This window comes from Stenella coeruleoalba, assembly GCF_951394435.1.
Source record: "Stenella coeruleoalba genome assembly, chromosome: 4".
Taxonomy (NCBI): Eukaryota; Metazoa; Chordata; class Mammalia; order Artiodactyla; family Delphinidae; genus Stenella; species Stenella coeruleoalba.
This window is the reverse complement of record NC_137149.1, coordinates 97,970,830-97,998,748: the sequence shown is the minus strand read 5'-3', so window position 1 is coordinate 97,998,748 and position 27,919 is coordinate 97,970,830. Positions and strand designations below refer to the sequence as shown.

The 27,919-nt window shown below is 44.6% G+C and overlaps 1 long non-coding RNA gene across 1 annotated transcript in view; it reads left to right on the top strand.

Moving 5' to 3' along the window:
- The window catches only part of LOC307185421, a 1,499,986-nt gene that overhangs the window by 751,972 nt on the left and 720,095 nt on the right, over window positions 1–27,919 (top strand). Inside the window, exon 4 of the long non-coding RNA XR_013828066.1 lies at window positions 23,891–23,976. This is a non-coding gene — a long non-coding RNA (uncharacterized lncRNA). The remainder of the gene's footprint in view (window positions 1–23,890; window positions 23,977–27,919) is intronic.

Below are 27,919 nucleotides of genomic sequence, written 5' to 3'. Positions count from 1 at the left end.
ACGTAACTCCTCCGGAGTTGTTACAACTGGCCATATTTCATTGATTTCCAGGCTGAATAATATTCCACTCTACCTAAGTACCACATCTCTATCCATTTTTTCCCTCCAGAGACATTTAAGTTATATCCTAGTCGAGGATCTTTTAAACAGAGAGGGGGTAAACATTGGGGTGCCTGTGTCCTCTCGATTTTTGTTTTTCCCAAGATATACGCCCATGAGTGCAAGTGCCCTATGCTCTGTAGCTCATTTTGTAGATGCTTTAGTAAACACAATACACTTCTCCAGAATGGCCGTTGGCAATATACATTTCCACTATAAGTCTCACAGGGCTCCCTCTTCTCGTTGCCCTGTCCTGCATTTCTGTTGTTTACGCTTTATGAGGATGGCTCTTCTGACTGATGCGAAGTGATATCTTTTGTGGTATTGACTTCCAGTGCCCACCTGTTTGGTTGGCTAAAAAAGTGTATGCCCTTTTCTTGAATATATACAGAAAAGAACGCATACACCCTTTTTGGCCAACTGCAATGTTGGCAATGTTCAGCTCCTTTTCTTGTGCTTAATGGCGAGTCCTTTCTACCTCCTCAAATCCCTTTCCTGCCATTCTCCCTTGCTTACAAGTCCTTTTCTCTGACTTTCCTCAAGACATTTTTCAGTGATGGATATTTTCAACTCTGCAGTTTTGTGAATTTTACTGCCCCTGAGTTCCATTGTTCAACTCGTGTTTATGGGAACTGGCCACAAAGCAGCGGGATTTCCTCAAGCCCTATACTGTTTCCATGGGCAACCCTAGCCTTTGGTCAATTCGTCTTCCTGATTGGAAATTAGAGTGACATGTGCCTGTCTGAACACCTAGGACTTGTCTCTCATTGTTCCTCATCCTTCCGCTTCATCCTCTGGACAAATTCCAAACTGTATGCAACAGGATGTTGACAGTGCTGACATCTCCAAGTGGGGAGACTGTTAGTAAAGACGCTGGAGGGGTGAACCCGAGCACCAGGAGATGAGGAGATGAGATGCCTTTTCCAAACTCTTCCCGATCAGACGGTATACCATCCTCTGGGTGTGACAGACATGTTTTAGCAGTAGGAAGAGTCCCATTCATGTAAGGAGAACACCAGGGCTTTTTCAAAATCAGTGTCTCCCCGAAACCCAAACTGGGGAATTTTTTAAGCTACGGCTACACATATGTTCATTAAGGGCCTTGGGAAGTAGGCAGAGTCCAAACTTTAGATGATTGAAGTCTTCAGGGTCAGAAGCACTCACCACCAGCTTCCCTTAGGCTACACTTTAACTGTCATTGATAGATGATGTCAATAAAAATATCTATTCTTTTTCAGATTATTTCCCCTTATAGGTTATTGCAAAATGTTGAGTGTAGTTCCCTGTGCTATACAGTAGTTCCTTGTTGATGATCTATTTTATACATAGCAGTGTGTATGTGTTCATTCCAAACTGTTAATTTATCCCTCCTCCCACCTTTCCCCTTTGGTAATAATAAATTATAAGATTTTATACTTCTCAGAAATGGGGGAGCTAAAAGAGAGGTATCATTTTCAATGGAAAAGCATTTAAAACAAGATTGAAGGTTTAACCAAGATTATTAGATGTACATCCTTGGAAAGAAATCACTTCGTTTCTCTAATATTGACCCGACAAATAAGACAAACCTTTTCACTGAACTTGCTTATAAAAAGTGATGGAAATATCAAATGGAAGTGTTAAAAACATCTTATTTTACCCGAGCCTTATACACTGTTCTATGTTAACTACAGTTTGGCTCACACATCTGTTCATTGAGGTTACAATAGTCTCAATTTCTGTTACTGATCCTCCAGAGTGGACCCCAACAAGTGTCCCCCTGCCCAGTGTCATTGGGGCCAACAGATCGAGACTGAGTTTGGTTCACAAGCAAAGGAAACTTTATATTTTGATCAGAGAATGGAGAGGTGAGAGCATGCACTACCCCGTGGGCTGTGGGCTGGGCTGCTGTGTAGAGATCCTGTCAGAGTCAGTGGGAGGGAGGGAGGCGGCGGAGCTCTCGAGGGCTGGGTTGGCTGTAGCTCAGGCTCTATATCGTGGAGTCTGCACTGGGCCCCAGGAGCTGAGGTGTCGACCCAGCCATTCTGCACTAGGAAATCTGGTCTGAAGTGCCGGGTGTGGAACCTCTGCATGCGGGACCCTAGGAGCACGTGAAATTAGACAAAGCACAAAGGATAAAAAAGGTTAGACTTGACTTTATTGCCCAGATTCTACTTTTATCTCCCAGGGATTTTTAATGGGCTTTGCTGGGGACAAACCCCTCCTCTGCCTTTTGTCCCGTTCCTCATTCTTGGAGTGCTGAGGGTGCAGACCCTTCTTCTGTAACTGCTGAGTGCTGAGTTGGGAGCCCTCATACCCTGGGGCGAGGGTCAGAGCTTCTCCCCAGCAGCCTCCCGGTGACGTTGATTGTCCCCAGGACCCCTGCCTCCCTGCTCGTCCACCTGAGCACCAGCATTGGAAGTGTTATAGATTCTAATGACCTTTAAGGGTCCAGGAAAGAGATGTGCAGAGACGCTGTGGGGGCCGGTTTCACCCCGCCCCACATTTGTTCGGCCACCTTAGGCTGACCGTCTCTGCCAGCCTAGATGCTCTGACCAGTAGTCTGCGCTTTCTTCAATTAGGCCCCTGAATTAACGTACAAACAGCACCAGGTGTCAGAGCCCTGCCCGCTCAACTCCCAGACAGTCCAGGGTCAGTGGTGATCAAGGACCATGATGGCTACTGAGTCAACAGCCTTTTGAAGTAAACAGGAGTCCAGCCGGTCTTATTGGCCACCATCATCACGGTGTCTGTAGGCTTTTCTATGGTGACAGTGTGGTATACTGTTCCCCCGCCAAGATTATTAGCTCCCCTCTGGGTGCAGTAAGTCCTGCAAGCAGTAGTCTACTCTTTTGGGACACACTCTTGTTGTTTTATGAGAGAAACTCCAGGTCAAGTGATGTTCACACGAGTCGTCATGGTGCCCTGTTGCCCCCGGTTATCTCTCTGGATGTTGGAGTTGGAGGGCCTCCTCACTCGAGGTCGGTGTGCCCACGGAGCGAACCCTGCAACTTCAGGGCATGGTTGGTGGTTAGGATCACCACGTGGGGTCCTTTTCCCTTAGGAGGGAGGTGGCCTTTTGGGCTGCTGATTTCCAGGTTTTTAGATACCGCCAGTATCTTGGCCAGATGTGGCAGTGGGCCAAGCCCCTTAGTGACCGTAGTTTATCCTACCTGGATGGCATTCTTGCATTGTTCCATTTCAAGTGGTCCCAGTTTTTGCACTAATTCTCCAATGGCGATTCACCTTTCACCGGGAATGTAAAGGTCAAAGGGTTTAGCTAAATTAGGGAGTTCCAGGGCAAGGGTCTGAATTGACTGCTCTTTCCATTCTTGAAAGGCCATTTCTGGATTCTATTCAAAAGGATCATCATCTTTTCCTTTCAGTGTTTCATATAGAGGCCCAGCTAGTAGACTGTAGTTAGGGATCCAGAAGCAGCAAACCCTGGCCTCCCCAGGAACCCCTAAGCTGTCTTCTAGTTTTAGAAAGGGGTAAGGCTGAAAATGGTTTCTTCCCTTTCCTGGGATGGGCTTCTCTGACCTTCTGTGAGAATGAAACCCAGGCAGGTCACCGCAGTCTGTGATATTTGAGCTTTTTCTTGGACAACTTCTATCCTTTATTGGCTTGGTAGTTCAGAGGCCTCCTTAGTAGGGCTGGTGATCAGAATGTCGTCTGCATATTGAAGGAGGGTTTCCTTTTCCAGAGGTAGAACTTTTAGGTCTTTAGCTAAGCTTTCCCCAAAGATGGTGTGGGAATTTTTGCACCCTTGGGGCCAGACGGCCCGGAAGTATTGTTTTAGTTGTATGTTGAGTCCTGCCACTCACAAGCCAAAATTTCTTGTGACTCTGGGACTAATGGAATACAAAAGAAGGCATCACTGAAGACTAATACAGAATACCATGTCCTGGTGGTTGGTAGAATGACCAGCAGGGTGTAGGAATTAGGAGCAACTGGAGGTATATCCTCGGTGGCTTCACTGACTGTCCTGACATCCTTTACCAGGTCCCCAGCAGCCCATGGGGCTCTCGTGGTCAGACCAATCCCAGAATATGGAGCTCACCTGGGCAGGTACCCCACCCCCACCCCAGCCCACGGGGCTCTCATGGTCAGGCCCCTCCCAGGATACAGAGCTACCCTTGCAGGTACCGTGGCAGGGCTGGGCACACAGGAACCGTGCACATAGCCCTCATTGCAGAGCACCCCCAGCTCACCTGTCGCTCAGAGCTGACACAGAGCACCTCAGAGCAGGACTTGAACTAACAAACAGCAGCTGCGACAGGTCTGTGACCCTGGGCATCACTCCGTGAGGCCTCCCTCCACCTGGTCTTCCAGAGACTTCCACTGCACCCGGGGCACCAGGCCTCTGTCTCCAACCACCACCCACCCCTCCTCTCCCTGACTCCTGGGTTCCTCTCATTAGGAGAGGGTTTTCTTGAAGTTGTCTCCCACTCATGGGCCAGATAAAATGATTAGAAAACAAGCCAAAGCTGCAGCCCCTTGTCTATCCTGACTCTCAGGAGCCCACACCTGTTCCTTGGACCTGGCCGGTTCAGCAAGTTCCATTTTCTGCAACTGTGAGCCCCTGAGGGGTGATGATTGGCTGACCTGGGCAGCCTTACCGTGCCGGCCAGCCCTCCCCAGGTGTGCCTGGGTTGAGATCAATATAAATACCACTCCAGGCAGCAAGAGCCCCTGCAGCCGTGCCTGACGCCATTTTCTCTGCCCTGTCAGCAGTCTCGGGGCTGGGCTGGTGGGAGGGAGTGAGAGGCCACGGCTTTGTGGGTGGCCCAGTGTGAGTGGGGCTCTGCTGGACTTTCTGCAGCAGTTGCCAGGCTGCCACCTGCTAAAGAAGAGGATGTGTCACCCATACCTGCTGCTGGAATTTCTCCCTGGGCAGAGGTGAGGAAGGAAAAAAGCAGTGGGGGCAGGGACAGGACGGGTATCTCAGGCAGGGAAATGGAAATCTTCCAGAAGAGCACCCAGGGCCAGGACCATCCTGGCTGGCCTGCAGGCACCAAGTCGGCCGGCATGCTGTCACTCGTGTGGCTCTATGGCCCTTCCTCTAGGCTTTCAAGTCCTTGTATATATTCAGGTGTTTTACCTGGGACGGGTGGGAATAGTTCAGCAGCAACTGGCCTGGGGCTCAGCTCACGTTTACTCACAGATGCCTCGGCACGGTGCCCCAGCTTTGCAATGAGGACGCTTGTTGCGTGGGGGCTGCTGGCTGAATGGGAGACGATTCCCCACCACTGACCAACTTCAGAATTGTTTACAACTGGAGCAAGTGCCCTGATACGGTTTTCCTCTGTGTAACTGGTGGGTTCTGTGTTTTTTTTCTCTTTTTCGTTTTTGGTTCAAGGTAGATTTTATTCCTCTTTTTTGTATTTACAGATATAAGCATGGAAATAATTTATTCATATAAATACATGTATGTGCAGGGAATAATTGTTTTTTCTGTTTTATTTTTTAAATTTTATTTCTTTTTAATTTTGAATTTTATTTTATATTTTTATACAGCAGGTTCTTATTGGTTATCTATTTTATACATATAAATGTATACATGCCAATCCCAGTCTCTCAACTCCTCCCACCACCACCCCCCCAACAGCTTTCCCCCCTTGTTGTCCATACGTTTGTTGTCTACATCTGTTGCTCTATTTATGCCTTGCAAAATGGTTAACCTGTACAGTTTTTCTAGGTTCCACATATATGCATGAATATACAAGATTTGTTTTTCTCTTTCTGACTTACTTCACTCTGTATGACAGTCTCTAGATCCATCGACGTCTCTACAAATGACCCAATTTCATTCCTTTTCATGGCTTAGTAATATTCCATTTTATATATGTACCACAGCTTTATGCATTCGTCTGTCTGTGGGCATTTAGGTTGCTTCCATTACCTCGATATTGTAAATAGTGATGCAATGAACATTGCGGTGAATGACTCTCTTTGATTTATGGTTTTGTCTGGGTATATGTCCAGTACTGGGATTGCTGTATCATATGGTAATTCTATTGTTAGTTTCTTAAGAAATTCCATATTGTTCTCCATAATGACTGTATCAATTTATATTCCCAACAATAGTGGAAGAGGGTTCCTTTTCTCCACACCCTTTCCAGCATTTTTTGTTTGTAGATTTTCAATGATGCCTATTCTACCAGGTGTGAGGTGATACCTCATTGTTGAATCCATTTCGTTGAGCAAGGGGTAGCTCTTGTCTATTACATATTTGGCTTATGGAACGGTATCTGTGCTAATTTCAAACTCTGCTTTTATGCAGCACCCCAACTCACCTTCCCCCTTAAGCAGGCATAAGTTGGTTTTCTAAACTTGAGACCCTGTTCTGTTTTGTAATTCAGTTCATGTGTAGCCAAGTTCACATTCCGTGTATTAGTGATACCTTATGATGTTTCTTTTTCTGTGTGACTTATTTAACTTAGAATCATCGTGCCTCAATCCACTCATTATGCTGGTACGGGCCTGGTGACATAGATTTCATTGCTGAGTGGTATTCTGTTGTACATAAGTATCGCAACTTCTTTATCCATTATTTGCTCTCTGGGATATTTAACTTGTGCCGTAGAAGAGATTTCTGTAAAAAGAGCCGTCCCAAATTTTGGGGTTGCTGTGTCCTTTTGATATTAATTTCCCTAAGCTATAGGACCATAAGTGGAAGTGCCCTAGGCTCTGTTGCTTTGTTTTTTAGATGTTTCAGGAAACACCATACACTTCTCCCGAGTGGTTGTTGGCAATTTACATCCCACCCATCAGCATAACAAGGCTCCCAGTTCTCCATGGCCTGTCCTGCCTTTCTGGGTTTTACACTTTTTTCAGATGGCCCTTTTGACCGGGGGCAAGTGAGACTTCATTGTAGTGCAGATTTCCTTTGCAAGCTTGCTTGGTTGGCCAAAAAGGGCGTATGCGTTTTTTCCTGAATATATTCAGGAAAAAACGCATATGCCCTTTTGGCAAAGTGCATCATTGTGGACGTTCTGCCTCTTTTCCTATGCTTTCAATGCAATTCCAGTCTACCTCCTGAAATCGGTATCCTGCAATTCTGCCCCGCTTTCAAGTCCTCTTGGCAGCCTTACTTCAGTCTATTTTTGGACGATAGCTGTCATTTATAACTCTGCAGGTTTGTGAATTACAGAGCCCCTGAGCTCCTTTCTTCAACTCACTTTCTTGTGAGCTGGCCGCAACACCGCAGGATGGCTTCAGGCCCTAATCTGTTTCCGGCACGGCACGCTGAGCCTTTGGTTAATTCCTCTTCCTAGTGGGAAATAAGAGTTAAATTTGCCCGTTCAGACACCTCCAGCTAGTCTCTCATTGGTTCTCCCTATTCCTGTTCATCTTCCGCAGAAATTGCAAACTGGGCAAAACAGGAGGTTAAAGGCGCTGACTGTCCAAGTCGGGAGAGTGTTAGTAAAGCGTCTGGAATGTTGCACCCGAGTACCAGGGTATGAAAACTGAGACATATTTGAACACGTCTCCCGATCACACGGTTGATCATACTCTGGGTTCCACATGCATGTTTTAGCTGAAGGAAGAATACCTTAAACCTGGAGAGTTGAGACCCGTGGAATGGGAACCATGCAATATGACTTCAAAGGGTCTTCATTTGCTCACCGAACCTGTCCAATCCTATCACTGCTGCATTTATGCCCCAGTACACACGCTTGATTCTCTTTCGGAGAAATAGCAATCCCTAGGTTTTAAGATACTTACTAGTCAGGTACATTCTTAGGCGTTTAATATGCGGTGTTGAGTCCATTTCGTTGAGCAAGGAGTAGCTCTTGTCTGTTCCATATTTGGCTTAAGGAACTTTATCTGTGCTCATTTCAATCTCTGGTTTTATGCAGCACCCCAACTCACCTTTACTCTTAAGCAAGCATAAGTTGGTTTTCTAAATTTGAGACCCTGTTCTGTTTTGGAATTCAGTTCCTGTGTAGCCAAGTTTACATTCCGTGTATTAGTGATATCTTTTGATGTTTCTTTTTCTGTGTGACTTATTTCAGTTAGAATCATCGTACTTGAATCCACTCATTATGCTGTTACGGGCCTGATGACATAGATTTCATTGCAGAGTGATATTGCTTTGTAAGTAAATACCACAACATCTTTATCCATTTTTCACTTTCTGCGATGTTGAACTTGTACTGTAAACGAGGTTCTTGTAAACAGAGGCGTCCCAAACTTTGGGATGGCTGTGTCTTTTTGATTTTAATTTCCCTAAGCTATAGGACCATAAGTGGCAGTGCCCTAGGCTCTGTTGCTTTGTTTTTTAGATGTTTCAGGAAACACCATACACTTCTCCCGAGTGTCTGTTTGCAATTTACATCCCGCCCATCAGCATAACAAGGCTCCCAGTTCTCCATGGCCTGTCCTGCCTTTCTGGATTTTACACTTTTTTCAGATGGCCCTTTTGACCGGGGGGAAGTGAGACTTCATTGTAGTGCAGATTTCCTTTGCAAGCTTGCTTGGTTGGCCAAAAAGGGCGTATACGTTTTTTCCTGAATATATTCAGGAAAAAACGCATACGCCCTTTTTGGCCAAGTGCATCATTGTGGACGTTCTGCCTCTTTTCCTATGCTTTCAATGCAATTCCAGTCTACCTCCTGAAATCGGTTTCCTGCAATTCTGCCCCGCTTTCAAGTCCTCTTGGCAGCCTTACTTCAGTCTATTTTTGGACGATAGCTGTCATTTATAACTCTGCAGGTTTGTGAATTACAGAGCCCCTGAGCTCCTTTCTTCAACTCGCTTTCTTTTGAGCTGGCCGCAACACCGCAGGATGGCTTCAGGCCCTAATCTGGTTCCGGTCCGGCACGCTGAGCCTTTGGTTATTTCCTCTTCCTGGTGGGAAATGAGAGTTAAATTTGCCCGTCCAGACACCTCCAGCTAGCCTCTCATTGGTTCTCGCTATTCCTGTTCATCTTCCGCAGAAATTGCAAACTGGGCCAAACAGGAGGTTAAAGGGACTGACTCTCCAAGTGGGGAGAGTGTTAGTAAAGCGTCTGGAATGTTGCACCCGAGTACCAGGGTACGAAAACTGAGACATATTTGAACACGTCTCCCGATCACATGGTTGATCATACTCTAGGTTCCACATGCATGTTTTAGCTGAAGGAAGAATACCTAAAACCTGGGTAGTTGAAACCCGTGGAATGGGTACCATGCAATATGACTTCAAAGGGTCTTCATTTGCTCACCGAACCTCTCCAATCCTATCACTGCTGCGTTTATGCCCCTGTACACATGCTTGATTCTCTTTCGGAGACATAGAAGTCCATAGGTATTAAGATACTTACTAGTCAGGTACATTCTTAGGCGTTTAATATGCGGTGTTGAGTCCATTTCGTTGAGCAAGGAGTAGATCTTGTCTATTCCATATTTGGCTTAAGAAACTTTATCTGTGCTCATTTCAATCTCTGGTTTTATGCAGCACCCCAACTCACCTTTCCCCTTAAGCAAGCATAAGTTGGTTTTCTAAATTTGAGAACCTGTTCTGTTTTGGAATTCAGTTCCTGTGTAGCCAAGTTTCCATTCCGTGTATTACTGATATCTTATGATGTTTCTTTTTCTGTGTGACTTATTTCAGTTAGAATCATCATACCTGAATCCACTCATTGTGCTGCTAAGGGCCTAATGACACAGATTTCATTGCTGAGTGATATTGCTTTGTAAGTAAATACCACAACTTCTTTATCCATTTTTCACTTTCTGCGATGTTGAACTTGTACTGTAAACGAGGTTCTTGTAAACAGAGCCGTTCGAAACTTTGCGGTGGCTGTGTCTTTTTGATTTTAATTTCCCTAAGCTATAGGACCATAAGTGGAAGTGCCCTAGGTTCTGTTGCTTTGGTTTTTAGATGTTTCAGGAAACACCATACACTTCTCCCGAGTGGTTGTTGGCAATTTACATCACGCCCATCAGCATAACAAGGCTCCCAGTTCTCCATGGCCTGTCCTGCCTTTCTGGATTTTACACTTTTTTCAGATGGCCCTTTAGACGGGGGGGAAGTGAGACTTCATTGTAGTGCAGATTTCCTTTGCAAGCTTGCTTGGTTGGCCAAAAAGGGCGTATGCGTTTTTTCCTGAATATATTCAGGAAAAAACGCATATGCCCTTTTTGGCCAAGTGCATCATTGTGGACGTTCTGCCTCTTTTCCTATGCTTTCAATGCAATTCCAGTCTACCTCCTGAAATCGGTTTCCTGCAATTCTGCCCCGCTTTCAAGTCCTCTTGGCAGCCTTACTTCAGTCTATTTTTGGACGATAGCTGTCATTTATAACTCTGCAGGTTTGTGAATTACAGTGCCCCTGAGCTCCTTTCTTCAACTCGCTTTCTTGTGACCTGGCCGCAACACCGCAGGATGGCTTCAGGCCCTAATCTGGTTCTGGCACGGCACGCTGAGCCTTTGGTTAATTCCTCTTCCTGGTGGGAAATGAGAGTTAAATTTGCCCATCCAGACACCTCCAGCTAGTCTCTTTGGTTCTCGCTATTCCTGTTCATCTTCCACAGAAATTGCAAACTGGGCCAAACAGGAGGTTGAAGGGGCTGACTCTCCAAGTGGGGAGTGTGTTAGTAAAGGGTCTGGAATGTTGCACCCGAGTACCAGGGTACGAAAACTGAGACATATTTGAACACGTCTCCCGATCACATGGTTGATCATACTCTAGGTTCCACATGCATGTTTTAGCTGAAGGAAGAATACCTTAAACCTGGGTAGTTGAAACCCGTGGAATGGGTACCATGCAATATGACTTCAAAGGGTCTTCATTTGCTCACGAACCTCTCCAATCCTATCACTGCTGCGTTTATGCCCCTGTACACATGCTTGATTCTCTTTCGGAGACATAGCAATCCATAGGTTTTAAGATACTTACTAGTCAGGTACATTCTTAGGCGTTTAAAATGCGGTGTTGAGTCCATTTCGTTGAGCAAGGAGTAGATCTTGTCTATTCCATATTTGGCTTAAGGAACTTTATCTGTGCTCATTTCAATCTCTGGTTTTATGCAGCACCCCAACTCACCTTTACCCTTAAGCAAGCATAAGTTGGTTTTCTAAGTTTGAGACCCTGTTCTGTTCTGTAATTCAGTTCCTGTGTAGCCAAGTTTCCATTCCGTGTATTACTGATATCTTATGATGTTTCTTTTTCTGTGTGACTTATTTCAGTTAGAATCATCATACCCTAATCCACTCATTGTGCTGCTAAGGGCCTGATGACATAGATTTCATTGCTGAGTGATATTGCTTTGTAAGTAAATACCACAACTTCTTTATCCATTTTTCACTTTCTGCGATGTTGAACTTGTACTGTAAACGGGGTTCTTGTAAACAGAGGCGTCCCAAACTTTGGGGTGGCTGTGTCTTTTTGATTTTAATTTCCCTAAGCTATAGGACCATAAGTGGAAGTGCCCTAGGCTCTGTTGCTTTGTTTTTTAGATGTTTCAGGAAACACCATACACTTCTCCCGAGTGGTTGTTGGCAATTTACATCCCGGCCATCAGCATAACAAGGCTCCCAGTTCTCCATGGCCTGTCCTGCCTTTCTGGATTTTACACTTTTTTCAGATGGCCCTTTTGACCGGGGGGAAGTGAGACTTCATTGTAGTGCAGATTTCCTTTGCAAGTTTGCTTGGTTGGCCAAAAAGGGCGTATGCGTTTTTTCCTGAATATATTCAGGAAATAACGCATACGCCCTTTTTGGCCAAGTGCATCATTGTGGACGTTCTGCCTCTTTTCCTATGCTTTCAATGCAATTCCAGTCTACCTCCTGAAATCGGTTTCCTGCTATTCTGCCCCGCTTTCAAGTCCTCTTGGCAGCCTTACTTCAGTCTATTTTTGGACGATAGCTGTCATTTATAACTCTGCAGGTTTGTGAATTACAGTGCCCCTGAGCTCCTTTCTTCAACTCGCTTTCTTGTGACCTGGCCACAACACCGCAGGATGGCTTCAGGCCCTAATCTGGTTCTGGCACGGCACGCTGAGCCTTTGGTTAATTCCTCTTCCTGGTGGGAAATGAGAGTTAAATTTGCCCATCCAGACACCTCCAGCTAGTCTCTCATTGGATCTCGCTATTCCTGTTCATCTTCCGCAGAAATTGCAAACTGGGCCAAACAGGAGGTTAAAGGGACTGACTCTCCAAGTGGGGAGAGTGTTAGTAAAGCGTCTGGAATGTTGCACCCGAGTACCAGGGTACGAAAACTGAGACATATTTGAACACGTCTCCCGATCACATGGTTGATCATACTCTAGGTTCCACATGCATGTTTTAGCTGAAGGAAGAATACCTTAAACCTGGGTAGTTGAAACCCGTGGAATGGGTACCATGCAATATGACTTCAAAGGGTCTTCATTTGCTCACGAACCTCTCCAATCCTATCACTGCTGCGTTTATGCCCCTGTACACATGCTTGATTCTCTTTCGGAGACATAGCAATCCATAGGTTTGAAGATACTTACTAGTCAGGTACATTCTTAGGCGTTTAATATGCGGTGTTGAGTCCATTTCGTTGAGCAAGGAGTAGCTCTTGTCTATTCCATATTTGGCTTAAGGAACTTTATCTGTGCTCATTTCAATCTCTGGTTTTATGCAGCACCCCAACTCACCTTTACCCTTAAGCAAGCATAAGTTGGTTTTCAAAGTTTGAGACCCTGTTCTGTTCTGTAATTCAGTTCCTGTGTAGCCAAGTTTCCATTCCATGTATTACTGATATCTTATGATGTTTCTTTTTCTGTGTGACTTATTTCAGTTAGAATCATCATACCTGAATCCACTCATTGTGCTGCTAAGGGCCTGATGACATAGATTTCATTGCTGAGTGATATTGCTTTGTAAGTAAATACCACAACTTCTTTATCCATTTTTCACTTTCTGCGATGTTGAACTTGTACTGTAAACGAGGTTCTTGTAAACAGAGGCGTCCCAAACTTTGGGGTGGCTGTGTCTTTTTGATTTTAATTTCCCTAAGCTATAGGACCATAAGTGGCAGTGCCCTAGGCTCTGTTGCTTTGTTTTTTAGATGTTTCAGGAAACACCATACACTTCTCCCGAGTGGTTGTTGGCAATTTACATCCCGCCCATCAGCATAACAAGGCTCCCAGTTCTCCATGGCCTGTCCTGCCTTTCTGGATTTTACACTTTTTTCAGATGGCCCTCTTGACCCGGGGGAAGTGAGACTTCATTGTAGTGCAGATTTCCTTTGCAAGCTTGCTTGGTTGGCCAAAAAGGGCGTATGCGTTTTTTCCTGAATATATTCAGGAAAAAACGCATACGCCCTTTTTGGCCAAGTGCATCATTGTGGACGTTCTGCCTCTTTTCCTATGCTTTCAATGCAATTCCAGTCTACCTCCTGAAATCGGTTTCCTGCAATTCTGCCCCGCTTTCAAGTCCTCTTGGCAGCCTTACTTCAGTCTATTTTTGGACGATAGCTGTCATTTATAACTCTGCAGGTTTGTGAATTACAGTGCCCCTGAGCTCCTTTCTTCATGTCGCTTTCTTGTGACCTGGCCGCAACACCGCAGGATGGCTTCAGGCCCTAATCTGGTTCTGGCACGGCACGCTGAGCCTTTGGTTAATTCCTCTTCCTGGTGGGAAATGAGAGTTAAATTTGCCCATCCAGAAACCTCCAGCTAGTCTCTCATTGGTTCTCGCTATTCCTGTTCATCTTCCACAGAAATTGCAAACTGGGCCAAACAGGAGGTTGAAGGGGCTGACTCTCCAAGTGGGGAGAGTGTTAGTAAAGCGTCTGGAATGTTGCACCCGAGTACCAGGGTACGAAAACTGAGACATATTTGAACACGTCTCCCGATCACATGGTTGATCATACTCTAGGTTCCACATGCATGTTTTAGCTGAAGGAAGAATACCTTAAACCTGGGTAGTTGAAACCCGTGGAATGGGTACCATGCAATATGACTTCAAAGGGTCTTCATTTGCTCACGAACCTCTCCAATCCTATCACTGCTGCGTTTATGCCCCTGTACACATGCTTGATTCTCTTTAGGAGACATAGCAATCCATAGGTTTTAAGATACTTACTAGTCAGGTACATTCTTAGGCGTTTAATATGCGGTGTTGAGTCGATTTCGTTGAGCAAGGAGTAGATCTTGTCTATTCCATATTTGGCTTAAGGAACTTTATCTGTGCTCATTTCAATCTCTGGTTTTATGCAGCACCCCAACTCACCTTTACCCTTAAGCAAGCATAAGTTGGTTTTCTAAGTTTGAGACCCTGTTCTGTTCTGTAATTCAGTTCCTGTGTAGCCAAGTTTCCATTCCGTGTATTACTGATATCTTATGATGTTTCTTTTTCTGTGTGACTTATTTCAGTTAGAATCATCATACCCTAATCCACTCATTGTGCTGCTAAGGGCCTGATGACATAGATTTCATTGCTGAGTGATATTGCTTTGTAAGTAAATACCACAACTTCTTTATCCATTTTTCACTTTCTGCGATGTTGAACTTGTACTGTAAACGGGGTTCTTGTAAACAGAGGCGTCCCAAACTTTGGGGTGGCTGTGTCTTTTTGATTTTAATTTCCCTAAGCTATAGGACCATAAGTGGAAGTGCCCTAGGCTCTGTTGCTTTGTTTTTTAGATGTTTCAGGAAACACCATACACTTCTCCCGAGTGGTTGTTGGCAATTTACATCCCGGCCATCAGCATAACAAGGCTCCCAGTTCTCCATGGCCTGTCCTGCCTTTCTGGATTTTACACTTTTTTCAGATGGCCCTTTTGACCGGGGGGAAGTGAGACTTCATTGTAGTGCAGATTTCCTTTGCAAGTTTGCTTGGTTGGCCAAAAAGGGCGTATGCGTTTTTTCCTGAATATATTCAGGAAATAACGCATACGCCCTTTTTGGCCAAGTGCATCATTGTGGACGTTCTGCCTCTTTTCCTATGCTTTCAATGCAATTCCAGTCTACCTCCTGAAATCGGTTTCCTGCAATTCTGCCCCGCTTTCAAGTCCTCTTGGCAGCCTTACTTCAGTCTATTTTTGGACGATAGCTGTCATTTATAACTCTGCAGGTTTGTGAATTACAGTGCCCCTGAGCTCCTTTCTTCAACTCGCTTTCTTGTGACCTGGCCACAACACCGCAGGATGGCTTCAGGCCCTAATCTGGTTCTGGCACGGCACGCTGAGCCTTTGGTTAATTCCTCTTCCTGGTGGGAAATGAGAGTTAAATTTGCCCATCCAGACACCTCCAGCTAGTCTCTCATTGGATCTCGCTATTCCTGTTCATCTTCCGCAGAAATTGCAAACTGGGCCAAACAGGAGGTTAAAGGGACTGACTCTCCAAGTGGGGAGAGTGTTAGTAAAGCGTCTGGAATGTTGCACCCGAGTACCAGGGTACGAAAACTGAGACATATTTGAACACGTCTCCCGATCACATGGTTGATCATACTCTAGGTTCCACATGCATGTTTTAGCTGAAGGAAGAATACCTTAAACCTGGGTAGTTGAAACCCGTGGAATGGGTACCATGCAATATGACTTCAAAGGGTCTTCATTTGCTCACGAACCTCTCCAATCCTATCACTGCTGCGTTTATGCCCCTGTACACATGCTTGATTCTCTTTCGGAGACATAGCAATACATAGGTTTTAAGATACTTACTAGTCAGGTACATTCTTAGGCGTTTAATATGGGGTGTTGAGTCCATTTAGTTGAGCAAGGAGTAGCCCTTGTGTATTCCATATTTGGCTTAAGGAACTTTATCTGTGCTCATTTCAATCTCTGGTTTTATGCAGCACCCCAACTCACCTTTACTCTTAAGCAAGCATAAGTTGGTTTTCTAAATTTGAGACCCTGTTCTGTTTTGGAATTCAGTTCCTGTGTAGCCAAGTTTACATTCCGTGTATTAGTGATATCTTTTGATGTTTCTTTTTCTGTGTGACTTATTTCAGTTAGAATCATCGTACTTGAATCCACTCATTATGCTGTTACGGGCCTGATGACATAGATTTCATTGCAGAGTGATATTGCTTTGTAAGTAAATACCACAACATCTTTATCCATTTTTCACTTTCTGCGATGTTGAACTTGTACTGTAAACGAGGTTCTTGTAAACAGAGGCGTCCCAAACTTTGGGATGGCTGTGTCTTTTTGATTTTAATTTCCCTAAGCTATAGGACCATAAGTGGCAGTGCCCTAGGCTCTGTTGCTTTGTTTTTTAGATGTTTCAGGAAACACCATACACTTCTCCCGAGTGGTTGTTGGCAATTTACATCCCGCCCATCAGCATAACAAGGCTCCCAGTTCTCCATGGCCTGTCCTGCCTTTCTGGATTTTACACTTTTTTCAGATGGCCCTTTTGACCGGGGGGAAGTGAGACTTCATTGTAGTGCAGATTTCCTTTGCAAGCTTGCTTGGTTGGCCAAAAAGGGCGTATGCGTTTTTTCCTGAATATATTCAGGAAAAAACGCATACGCCCTTTTTGGCCAAGTGCATCATTGTGGACGTTCTGCCTCTTTTCCTATGCTTTCAATGCAATTCCAGTCTACCTCCTGAAATCGGTTTCCTGCAATTCTGCCCCGCTTTCAAGTCCTCTTGGCAGCCTTACTTCAGTCTATTTTTGGACAATAGGTGTCATTTATAACTCTGCAGGTTTGTGAATTACAGTGCCCCTGAGCTCCTTTCTTCAACTCGCTTTCTTTTGAGCTGGCCGCAACACTGCTGGATGGCTTCAGGCCTTAATCTGGTTCCAGTACGGCACGCTGAGCCTTTGGTTATTTCCTCTTCCTGGTGGGAAATGAGAGTTAAATTTGCCCGTCCAGACACCTCCAGCTAGCCTCTCATTGGTTCTCGCTATTCCTGTTCATCTTCCGCAGAAATTGCAAACTGGGCCAAACAGGAGGTTAAAGGCGCTGACTCTCCAATTCGGGAGAGTGTGAGTAAAGCGTCTGGAATGTTGCACCCGAGTACCAGGGGAGGAAAACTGAGTCATATTTGAACACGTCTCCCGATCAGATGGTTGATCATACTCTGGGTTGCACATGCATGTTTTAGCTGAAGGAAGAATACCTAAAACCTGGGTATTTGAAACCCGTGGAATGGGTACCATGCAATATGAGTTCAAAGGGTCTTCATTTGCTCACCGAACCTCTCCAATCCTATCACTGCTGCGTTTATGACCCTGTACACATGCTTGATTCTCTTTCAGAGACATAGCAATCCATAGGTTTTAAGATACTTACTAGTCAGGTACATTCTTAGGCGTTTAATATGGGGTGTTGAGTCCATTTCGTTGAGCAAGGAGTAGCTGTTGTCTATTCCATATTTGGCTTAAGGAACTTTATCTGTGCTCATTTCAATCTCTGGTTTTATGCAGCACCCCAACTCACCTTTACCCTTAAGCAAGCATAAGTTGGTTTTCTAAATTTGAGACCCTCTTCTGTTCTGTAATTCAGTTCCTGTGTAGCCAAGTTTCCATTCCATGTATTACTGATATCTTATGATGTTTCTTTTTCTGTGTGACTTATTTCAGTTAGAATCATCATACCTGAATCCACTCATTGTGCTGCTAAGGGCCTGATGACATAGATTTCATTGCTGAGTGATATTGCTTTGTAAGTGAATACCACAACTTCTTTATCCATTTTTCACTTTCTGCGATGTTGAACTTGTACTGTAAACGAGGTTCTTGTATACAGAGCCGTTCCAAACTTTGGGGTGGCTGTGTCTTTTTGATTTTAATTTCCCTAAGCTATAGGACCATAAGTGGAAGTGCCCAAGGTTCTGTTGCTTTGTTTTTTAGATGTTTCAGGAAACACCATACACTTCTCCCGAGTGGTTGTTGGCAATTTACATCCCGCCCATCAGCATAACAAGGCTCCTAGTTCTCCATGGCCTGTCCTGCCTTTCTGGATTTTACACTTTTTTCAGATGGCCCTTTTGACCGGGGGGAAGTGAGACTTCATTGTAGCGCAGATTTCCTTTGCAAGCTTGCTTGGTTGGCCAAAAAGGGCGTATGCGTTTTTTCCTGAATATATTCAGGAATAAACGCATACGCCCTTTTTGGCCAAGTGCATCATTGTGGACGTTCTGCCTCTTTTCCTATGCTTTCAATGCAATTCCAGTCTACCTCCTGAAATCGGTTTCCTGCAATTCTGCCCCGCTTTCAAGTCCTCTTGGCAGCCTTACTTCAGTCTATTTTTGGACGATAGCTGTCATTTATAACTCTGCAGGTTTGTGAATTACAGTGCCCCTGAGCTCCTTTCTTCAACTCACTTTATTTTGAGCTGGCCGCAACACCGCAGGATGGCTTCAGGCCCTAATCTGGTTCCGGTACGGCATGCTGAGCCTTTGGTTATTTCCTCTTCCTGGTGGGAAATGAGAGTTAAATTTGACCGTCCAGACACCTCCAGCTAGCCTCTCATTGGTTCTCGCTATTCCTGTTCATCTTCTGCAGAAATTGCAAACTGGGCCAAACAGGAGGTTAAAGGCGCTGACTCTCCAAGTCGGGAGAGTGTTAGTAAAGCGTCTGGAATGTTGCACCCGAGTACCAGGGGAGGAAAACTGAGACATATTTGAACACGTCTCCCGATCACATGGTCGATCATACTCTGGGTTCCACATGCATGTTTTAGCTGAAGGAAGAATACCTAAAACCTGGGTAGTTGAAACCCGTGGAATGGGTACCATGCAATATGACTTCAAAGGGTCTTCATTTGCTCACCGAACCTCTCCAATCCTATCACTGCTGCGTTTATGCCCCTGTACACATGCTTGATTCTCTTTCGGAGACATAGCAATCCATAGGTTTTACGATACTTACTAGTCAGGTACATTCTTAGGCGTTTAATATGCGGTGTTGAGTCCATTTCGTTGAGCAAGGAGTAGCTCTTGTCTATTCCATATTTGACTTAAGGAACTTTATCTGTGCTCATTTCAATCTCTGGTTTTATGCAGCACCCCAACTCACCTTTACCCTTAAGCAAGCATAAGTTGGTTTTCTAAATTTGAGACCCTGTTCTGTTCTGTAATTCAATTCCTGTGTAGCCAAGTTTACATTCCGTGTATTACTGATATCTTATGATGTTTCTTTTTCTGTGTGACTTATTTCAGTTAGAATCATCATACCTGAATCCACTCATTGTGATGCTAAGGGCCTGATGACATAGATTTCATTGCTGAGTGATATTGCTTTGTAAGTAAATACCACAACTTCTTTATCCATTTTTCACTTTCTGCGATGTTGAACTTGTACTGTAAACGAGGTTCTTGTAAACAGAGGCGTCCCAAACTTTGGGGTGGCTGTGTCTTTTTGATTTTAATTTCCCTAAGCTATAGGAACATAAGTGGCAGTGCCCTAGGCTCTGTTGCTTTGTTTTTTAGATGTTTCAGGAAACACCATACACTTCTCCCGAGTGTCTGTTGGCAATTTACATCCCGCCCATCAGCATAACAAGGCTCCCAGTTCTCCATGGCCAGTCCTGCCTTTCTGGATTTTACACTTTTTTCAGATGGCCCTTTTGACCAGGGGGAAGTGAGACTTCATTGTAGTGCAGATTTCCTTTGCAAGCTTGCTTGGTTGGCCAAAAAGGGCGTATGCGTTTTTTCCTGAATATATTCAGGAAAAAACGCATACACACTTTTTGGCCAAGTGCATCATTGTGGACGTTCTGCCTCTTTTCCTATGCTTTCAATGCAATTCCAGTCTACCTCCTGAAATCGGTTTCCTGCAATTCTGCCCCGCTTTCAAGTCCTCTTGGCAGCCTTACTTCAGTCTATTTTTGGACGATAGCTGTCATTTATAACTCTGCAGGTTTGTGAATTACAGTGCCCCTGAGCTCCTTTCTTCAACTCGCTTTCTTGTGTCCTGGCCGCAACACCACAGGATGGCTTCAGGCCCTAATATGGTTCCGACCCGGCATGCTGAGCCTTTGGTTAATTCCTCTTCCTGGTGGGAAATGAGAGTTAAATTTGCCCGTCCAGACACCTCCAGCTAGCCTCTCATTGGTTCTCGCTATTCCTGTTCATCTTCCGCAGAAATTGCAAACTGGGCCAAACAGGAGGTTAAAGGGACTGACTCTCCAAGTGGGGAGAGTGTTAGTAAAGCGTCTGGAATGTTGCACCCGAGTACCAGGGGAGGAAAACTGAGACATATTTGAACATTTCTCCCGTTCACATGGTTGATCATACTCTGGGTTCCACATGCATGTTTTAGCTGAAGGAAGAATACCTAAAACCTGGGTAGTTGAAACCCGTGGAATGGGTACCATGCAATATGACTTCAAAGGGTCTTCATTTGCTCACCAAACCTCTCCAATCCTATCACTGCTGCGTTTATGCCCCTGTACACATGCTTGATTCTCTTTCGGAGACATAGCAATCTATAGGTTTTAAGATACTTACTAGTCAGGTACATTCTTAGGCGTTTAATATGCGGTGTTGAGTCCATTTCGTTGAGCAAGGAGTAGCTCTTGTCTATTCCATATTTGGCTTAAGGAACTTTATCTGTGCTCATTTCAATCTCTGGTTTTATGCAGCACCCCAACTCACCTTTACCCTTAAGCAAGCATAAGTTGGTTTTCTAAATTTGAGACCCTGTTCTGTTCTGTAATTCAGTTCCTGTGTAGCCAAGTTTCCATTCCGTGTATTACTGATATCTTATGATGTTTCTTTTTCTGTGTGACTTATTTCAGTTAGAATCATCATACCTGAATCCACTCATTGTGATGCTAAGGGCCTGATGACACAGATTTCATTGCTGAGTGATATTGCTTTGTAAGTAAATACCACAACTTCTTTATCCATTTTTCACTTTCTGCGATGTTGAACTTGTACTGTAAACGAGGTTCTTGTAAACAGAGCCGTTCCAAACTTTGGGGTGGCTGTGTCTTTTTGATTTTAATTTCCCTAAGCTACAGGACCATAAGTGGAAGTGCCCTAGGTTCTGTTGCTTTGTTTTTTAGATGTTTCAGGAAACACCATACACTTCTCCCGAGTGGTTGTTGGCAATTTACATCCCGCCCATCAGCATAACAAGGCTCCCAGTTCTCCATGACCTGTCCTGCCTTTCTGGATTTTACACTTTTTTCAGATGGCCCTTTTGACCGGGGGGAAGTGAGACTTCATTGTAGTGCAGATTTCCTTTGCAAGCTTGCTTGGTTGGCCAAAAAGGGCGTATGCGTTTCTTCCTGAATATATTCAGGAAAAAACTCATACGCCCTTTTTGGCCAAGTGCATCATTGTGGACGTTCTGCCTCTTTTCCTATGCTTTCAATGCAATTCCAGTCTACCTCCTGAAATCGGTTTCCTGCAATTCTGCCCCGCTTTCAAGTCCTCTTGGCAGCCTTACTTCAGTCTATTTTTGGACGATAGCTGTCATTTATAACTCTGCAGTTTTGTGAATTACAGTGCCCTTGAGCTCCTTTCTTCAACTCGCTTTCTTTTGAGCTGGCCGCAACACCGCAGGATGGCTTCAGGCCCTAATCTGGTTCCGGCACGGCACGCTGAGCCTTTGGTTATTTCCTCTTCCTGGTGGGAAATGAGAGTTAAATTTGCCCGTCCAGACACCTCCAGCTAGCCTCTCATTGGTTCTCGCTATTCCTGTTCATCTTCCGCAGAAATTGCAAACTGTGCCAAACAGGAGGTTAAAGGCGCTGACTCTCCAAGTGGGGAGAGTGTTAGTAAAGCGTCTGGAATGTTGCACCCGAGTACCAGGGGAGGAAAACTGAGACATATTTGAACACGTCTCCCGATCACATGGTTGATCATACTCTGGGTTCCACATGCATGTTTTAGCTGAAGGAAGAATACCTAAAACCTGGGTAGTTGAAACCCGTGGAATGGGTACCATGCAATATGACTTCAAAGGGTCTTCATTTGCTCACCGAACCTCTCCAATCCTATCACTGCTGCGTTTATGCCCCTGTACACATGCTTGATTCTCTTTCGGAGACATAGCAATCCATAGGTTTTAAGATACTTACTAGTCAGGTACATTCTTAGGCGTTTAATATGGGGTTTTGAGTCCATTTCGTTGAGCAAGGAGTAGCTCTTGTCTATTCCATATTTGGCTTAAGGAACTTTATCTGTGCTCATTTCAATCTCTGGTTTTATGCAGCACCCCAACTCACCTTTACCCTTAAGCAAGCATAAGTTGGTTTTCTAAATTTGAGACCCTGTTCTGTTTTGGAATGCAGTTCCTGTGTAGCCAAGTTTACATTCCGTGTATTATTGATATCTTATGATGTTTCTTTTTCTGTGTGACTTATTTCAGTTAGAATCATCGTACCTGAATCCACTCATTATGCTGCTACGGGCCTGATGACATAGATTTCATTGCTGAGTGATACTGCATTGTATGTAAGTACCACAAGTTCTTTATCCATTTTTCACTTTCTGCGATGTTGAACTTGTACTGTAAACGAGGTTCTTGTAAACAGGGCCGTTCCAAACTTTGGGGTGGCTGTGTCTTTTTGATTTTAATTTCCCTAAGCTATAGGACCATAAGTGGCAGTGCCCTAGGCTCTGTTGCTTTGATATTTAGATGTTTCAGGAAACACCATACACTTCTCCCGAGTGTCTGTTGGCAATTTACATCCCGCCCATCAGCATAACAAGGCTCCCAGTTCTCCATGGCCTGTCCTGCCTTTCTGGATTTTACACTTTTTTCAGATGGCCCTTTTGACCGGGGGGAAGTGAGACTTCATTGTAGTGCAGATTTCCTTTGCAAGCTTGCTTGGTTGGTCAAAAAGGGCGTATGCGTTTTTTCCTGAATATATTCAGGAAAAAACGCATACGCCCTTTTTGGCCAAGTGCATCATTGTGGACGTTCTGCCTCTTTTCCTATGCTTTCAATGCAATTCCAGTCTACCTCCTGAAATCGGTTTCCTGCAATTCTGCCCCGCTTTCAAGTCCTCTTGGCAGCCTTACTTCAGTCTATTTTTGGACGATAGCTGTCATTTATAACTCTGCAGGTTTGTGAATTACAGTGCCCCTGAGCTCCTTTCTTCAACTCGCTTTCTTTTGAGCTGGCCGCAACACCGCAGGATGGCTTCAGGCCCTAATCTGATTCCGGCACGGCACGCTGAGCCTTTGGTTATTTCCTCTTCCTGTTGGGAAATGAGAGTTAAATTTGCCCGTCCAGACACCTCCAGCTAGCCTCTCATTGGTTCTCGCTATTCCTGTTCATCTTCCGCAGAAATTGCAAACTGTGCCAAACAGGAGGTTAAAGGCGCTGACTCTCCAAGTGGGGAGAGTGTTAGTAAAGCGTCTGGAATGTTGCACCCGAGTACCAGGGGAGGAAAACTGAGACATATTTGAACACGTCTCCCGATCACATGGTTGATCATACTCTGGGTTCCACATGCATGTTTTAGCTGAAGGAAGAATACCTAAAACCTGGGTAGTTGAAACCCGTGGAATGGGTACCATGCAATATGACTTCAAAGGGTCTTCATTTGCTCACCGAACCTCTCCAATCCTATCACTGCTGCGTTTATGCCCCTGTACACATGCTTGATTCTCTTTCGGAGACATAGCAATCCATAGGTTTTAAGATACTTACTAGTCAGGTACATTCTTAGGCGTTTAATATGGGGTGTTGAGTCCATTTCGTTGAGCAAGGAGTAGCTCTTGTCTATTCCATATTTGGCTTAAGGAACTTTGTCTGTGCTCATTTCAATCTCTGGTTTTATGCAGCACCCCAACTCACCTTTCCCCTTAAGCAAGCATAAGTTGGTTTTCTAAATTTGAGACCCTGTTCTGTTTTAGAATGCAGTTCCTGTGTAGCCAAGTTTACATTCCGTGTATTAGTGATATCTTATGATGTTTCTTTTTCTGTGTGACTTATTTCAGTTAGAATCATCTTACCTGAATCCACTCATTATGCTGCTACAGGCCTGATGACATAGATTTCATTGCTGAGTGATACTGCATTGTACGTAAGTACCACAAGTTCTTTATCCATTTTTCAATTTCTCTGATATTGAACTTGTACGGTAAACGAGGTTCTTGTAAACAGAGGCGTCCCAAACTTTTGGGTGGCTGTGTCTTTTTGATTGTAATTTCCCTAAGCTATAGGACCATAAGTCGCAGTGCCCTAGGCTCTGTTGCTTTGATTTTTAGATGTTTCAGGAAACACCATACACTTCTCCCGAGTGTCTGTTGGCAATTTACATCCCGCCCATCAGCATAACAAGGCTCCCAGTTCTCCATGGCCTGTCCTGCCTTTCTGGATTTTACACTTTTTTCAGATGGCCCTTTTGACCGGGGGGAAGTGAGACTTCATTGTAGTGCAGATTTCCTTTGCATGCATGCTTGGTTGGCCAAAAAGGGTGTATGCGTTTTTTCCTGAATATATTCAGGAAAAAACGCATACGCCCTTTTTGGCCAAGTGCATCATTGTGGACGTTCTGCCTCTTTTCCTATGCTTTCAATGCAATTCCAGTCTACCTCCTGAAATCGGTTTCCTGCAATTCTGCCCCGCTTTCAAGTCCTCTTGGCAGCCTTACTTCAGTCTATTTTTGGACAATAGCTGTCATTTATAACTCTGCAGGTTTGTGAATTACAGTGCCCCTGAGCTCCTTTCTTCAACTCGCTTTCTTTTGAGCTGGCCGCAACACCGCAGGATGGCTTCAGGCCCTAATCTGGTTCCGGTGCGGCACGCTGAGCCTTTGGTTATTTCATCTTCCTGGTGGGAAATGAGAGTTAAATTTACCCGTCCAGACACCTCCAGCTATCCTCTCATTGGTTCTCACTATTCCTGTTCATCTTCCGCAGAAATTGCAAACTGGGCCAAACAGGAGGTTAAAGGCGCTGACTCTCCAAGTGGGGAGAGTGTTAGTAAAGCATCTGGAATGTTGCACCCGAGTACCAGGGGAGGAAAACTGAGACATATTTGAACACGTCTCCCGTTCACATGGTTGATCATACTTGGGTTCCACATGCATGTTTTAGCTGAAGGAAGAATACCTTAAACCTGGAGAGTTGAGACCCGTGTAATGGGTACCATGCAATATGACTTCAAAGGGTCTTCATTTGCTCACCGAACCTCTCCAATCCTATCACTGCTGCGTTTATGCCCCTGTACACATGCTTGATTCTCTTTTGGAGACGTAGCAATCCATAGGTTTTAAGATACTTACTAGTCAGGTACATTCTTAGGCGTTTAATATGCGGTGTTGAGTCCATTTCGTTGAGCAAGGAGTAGCTCTTGTCTATTCCATATTTGACTTAAGGAACTTTATCTGTGCTCATTTCAATCTCTGGTTTTATGAAGCACCCCAACTCACCTTTACCCTTAAGCAAGCATAAGTTGGTTTTCTAAATTTGAGACCCTGTTCTGTTCTGTAATTCAGTTCCTGTGTAGCCAAGTTTACATTCCGCGTATTACTGATATCTTATGATGTTTCTTTTTCTGTGTGACTTATTTCAGTTAGAATCATCATACCTGAATCCACTCATTGTGATGCTAAGGGCCTGATGACATAGATTTCATTGCTGAGTGATATTGCTTTGTAAGTAAATACCACAACTTCTTTATCCATTTTTCACTTTCTGCGATGTTGAACTTGTACTGTAAACGAGGTTCTTGTAAACAGAGGCGTCCCAAACTTTGGGGTGGCTGTGTCTTTTTGATTTTAATTTCCCTAAGCTATAGGACCATAAGTGGCAGTGCCCTAGGCTCTCTTGCTTTGTTTTTTAGATGTTTCAGGAAACACCATACACTTCTCCCGAGTGTCTGTTGGCAATTTACATCCCGCCCATCAGCATAACAAGGCTCCCAGTTCTCCATGGCCTGTCCTGCCTTTCTGGATTTTACACTTTTTTCAGATGGCCCTTTTGACCGGGGGGAAGTGAGACTTCATTGTAGTGCAGATTTCCTTTGCAAGCTTGCTTGGTTGGCCAAAAAGGGCGTATGCGTTTTTTCCTGAATATATTCAGGAAAAAACGCATACGCCCTTTTTGGCCAAGTGCATCATTGTGGACGTTCTGCCTCTTTTCCTATGCTTTCAATGCAATTCCAGTCTAGCTCCTGAAATCGGTTTCCTGCAATTCTGCCCCGCTTTCAAGTCCTCTTGGCAGCCTTACTTCAGTCTATTTTTGGACGATAGCTGTCATTTATAACTCTGCAGGTTTGTGAATTACAGTGCCCCTGAGCTCCTTTCTTCAACTTGCTTTCTTTTGACCTGCCCACAACACCGCAGGATGGCTTCAGGCCCTAATCTGGTTCCGGCACGGCACGCTGAGCCTTTGGTTATTTCCTCTTCCTGGTGGGAAATGAGAGTTAAATTTGCCCGTCCAGACACCTCCAGCTAGTCTCTCATTGGTTCTCGCTATTCCTGTTCATCTTCCGCAGAAATTGCAAACTGGGCCAAACAGGAGGTTAAAGGCGCTGACTCTCCAAGTGGGGAGAGTGTTAGTAAAGCGTCTGGAATGTTGCACCCGAGTACCAGGGGAGGAAAACTGAGACATATTTGAACACGTCTCCCGTTCACATGGTTGATCATACTTGGGTTCCACATGCATGTTTTAGCTGAAGGAAGAATACCTAAAATCTGGGTAGTTGAAACCCGTGGAATGGGTACCATGCAATATGACTTCAAAGGGTCTTCATTTGCTCACCGAACCTCTCCAATCCTATCACTGCTGCATTTATGCCCCTGTACACATGCTTGATTCTCTTTCGGAGACATAGCAATCCATAGGTTTTAAGATACTTACTAGTCAGGTACATTCTTAGGCGTTTAATATGGGGTGTTGAGTCCATTTCGTTGAGCTAGGAGTAGCTCTTGTCTATTCCATATTTGGCTTAAGGAACTTTATCTGTGCTCATTTCAATCTCTGGTTTTATGCAGCACCCCAACTCACCTTTCCCCTTAAGCAAGAATAAGTTGGTTTTCTAAATGTGAGACCCTGTTCTGTTCTGTAATTCAGTTCCTGTGTAGCCAAGTTTACATTCCGTGTATTACTGATATCTTATGATGTTTCTTTTTCTGTGTGACTTATTTCAGTTAGAATCATCGTACCTGAATCCACTCATTGTGCTGCTAAGGGCCTGATGACACAGATTTCATTGCTGAGTGATACTGCATTGTAAGTAAATACCACAACTTCTTTATCCATTTTTCACTTTCTGTGATGTTGAACTTGTACTGTAAACGAGGTTCTTGTAAACAGAGGCGTCCCAAACTTTGGGGTGGCTGTGTCTTTTTGATTTTAATTTCCCTAAGCTATAGGACCATAAGTGGTAGTGCCCTAGGCTCTGTTGCTTTGTTTTTTAGATGTTTCAGGAAACACCATACACTTCTCCCGAGTGGTTGTTGGCAATTTACATCCCGCCCGTCAGCATAACAAGGCTCCCAGTTCTCCATGGCCTGTCCTGCCTTTCTGGATTTTACACTTTTTTCAGATGGCCCTTTTGACCGGGGGAAAGTGAGACTTCATTGTAGTGCAGATTCCTTTGCAAGCTTGCTTGGTTGGCCAAAAAGGGCGTATGCGTTTTTTCCTGAATATATTCAGGAAAAAACGCATACGCCCTTTTTGGCCAAGTGCATCATTGTGGACGTTCTGCCTCTTTTCCTATGCTTTCAATGCAATTCCAGTCTACCTCCTGAAATCGGTTTCCTGCAATTCTGCCCTGCTTTCAAGTCCTCTTGGCGGCCTTACTTCAGTCTATTTTTGGACGATAGCTGTCATTTATAACTCTGCAGGTTTGTGAATTACAGTGCCCCTGAGCTCCTTTCTTCAACTCGCTTTCTTGTGACCTAGCCGCAACACCGCAGGATGGCTTCAGGCCCTAATCTGGTTCCGGCCCGGCATGCTGAGCCTTTGGTTAATTCCTCTTCCTGGTGGGAAATGAGAGTTAAATTTGCCCGTCCAGAC